The sequence below is a fragment of the Labeo rohita genome, unplaced genomic scaffold (assembly GCF_022985175.1).
Source record: "Labeo rohita strain BAU-BD-2019 unplaced genomic scaffold, IGBB_LRoh.1.0 scaffold_776, whole genome shotgun sequence".
NCBI lineage: Eukaryota > Metazoa > Chordata > Actinopteri > Cypriniformes > Cyprinidae > Labeo > Labeo rohita.
This window is the reverse complement of record NW_026129718.1, coordinates 14557-16982: the sequence shown is the minus strand read 5'-3', so window position 1 is coordinate 16982 and position 2426 is coordinate 14557.

Here is a 2426-nt window from a genome sequence, read left to right as displayed (position 1 = left end):
GTAATAATTCAGAATGTTTATTCTGCAATTTGAAGTCAACCTGGAATACATTTTCCTGCTGTTTTAAGGAAAAGAATATAGTTGTCATGGTATATGTTTGTGGTATTAAAATAAAAGGTATATTTGCTTTCCTTACCAGTTCTGTGTGTTATTGAATAATATACCAACTTTCATTTTTCTGACAACCACAGCTGCCAGTTTTTATTGTAAATTTTACAGTTCACTTAAGTATAATGTAAATACTTACAAGTGAACTGTAAAATTTACAGTAAAAACCAGCAGCTTTGGTTGTCAGGAATCTACCGTAAAAAAAAAATACATTTTTAATGTTTTTCTGTTTACAGTACACTCAAAAGTGAGCTAATACTACAATTCGGAACAATTGGAATATACTTAGTATAATCTCAATAAAATACTTAATAAAATCTTAAAGTGGTTTTGCTCTACGTTTAAAAGCTGAAGTGTGCAATTTTTGGATGTTAAACTTGTTTGTTACTAGTTTAATATGCAAAGTGAACTAGTTGAGCATCACAACCTGAACATCACATCATTGGAATTGTGGTGAGACAGTCTGTCTGGGTAAACTGAAAACGCTCTTAATTCTTTTGCTAGTGGCGCAAATCTTACTATAATATCTTAATATCTTAATATAATCGGTATACTTAAAAGTGAACTGTAAAATTTACGGTGAAAAACTGGCAGCTGTGGTTGCCAGAAATCTACCGTAAAAAATACAGTCAAAATTTTATTTGTACCGTAAACGGATAAACATTTTGACTGTAATTTTTAAGGTAGATTTCTGGCAACCACAGCTGCCAGTTTTTTACCGTAAATTTTACGGGTTTTTTTTACAGTGTACAATTTTTCTGCTTTGCTTGGATCATTTTATTGCTGCTTTCCGTGACTATTTATTTACTTAACCTTGCTAACTTGGATATAACTGTATAAACAAAACATCTGTGAAGGATTCACTGTTGAAGGTCAAATGTTTTGGCTTCACCTGCAGGACTGCAATTAAAGGAGAGATTCATGTCCATTTCGATGTTCACTTCAATGTGCCTTTCTTGAAATGTCAGTGAGGTCTCTCAATAATCCTGGACCTCATATAAATTTGGATTCATGTATATCACAACCAGTGTTGGGCAGTAACACATTACTTTGTAACGTGTTACTGTAATTGGATTGTTTTTTTGGTAATGTAATTTAGAGTAATTTAACACGTTATAATTTCCAAATGAGTAATCAGAGTATAGTTACAAGCATGCATTACCGCTGTGTTACATCATTGCCAACAGAATGTGTTTTATCATTTAGATTGTAAAAAGGGTGTTGGCTAGCACACGTGACGTCCTCTACCTGAGACCTATTTTGACTGGTAAGCGCCTGTGAGGGGGATACTGTTGTGTTCGAGCGGCTACATCATCATGGAATGAGGAAGAGACAATTTTAAGGATTCGCAGAAACAGCGTAATATCAAGAAGACGATATTTATTAACAGACTGAACAGAAAAACACTTCTCATCTTCACCTCAGCTCATAGTAAAAATAAACATTCCTCCAGGGAGCACTGTAACGCTTCATTTAACACTTTTTAATACACTACATTTTCCTCCCCTGAAAATTAACACTTCCCCCAAATCACAAAAGATCCAACCATTTAGAAAAATACACTTTGTTCACCTCTCCAACCAAAAACTAAAAATCAAAATCGACACCTTTTCACCATATCGAACAGTGTTTTACAGATTTAATCTCTGTGGAGCCCTTCTGACACGGAAAGGCCTAGTGTAAACAGAACCTTGAGATACTTCAGGTACCTCTGCTGAATTTTCACTCGCACTTAACCCCTTTTCTGAAGTGTCACACAAGTTTTTAGCCAACATTTTAATTGTGTCACCCTCATCTTATCTACATGCTTTTTGTAGGCCTTGCCTTCTACCCAGACCAGGTGCGTAACCAGACCTAATGGTCTCTAAATTTCTCCTAACTTCCACTTTTCTTCCCCTACCCTGAATTGCTTCACAAGTACCTTCTGTTGTGGATAAAATGCTCTCACACGAGCAGAACTTGTTGTCTGCACTTGCTGCTTTTCTTGCATTTGAGAAGAGAACTGTTGCTGTATCTGAGACAGCCTCGTTCTAATCTTTCTTTTCAGAAACAAATTTAGATGGAGGTTTTCCTGTCACTGTCAAGGGAGCATTTCTGTAACTGAATAAAAATCTGTCAATGCAACACTGAAGTGTAATGTCCAAATCCTTATGTTTGTCCAATGACTGTTTAAAGGTTTGAACCAACCTTTCCACCAACCCATTTAAGGTTGGATGGTAAGATGCTGATTTGACATGTTTTACTCCATTCTTTTCCAAACTCCCTGGACACAAATTGAGGTCCATTATCCGAAACGATTACTTTAGGTAATCCATAGC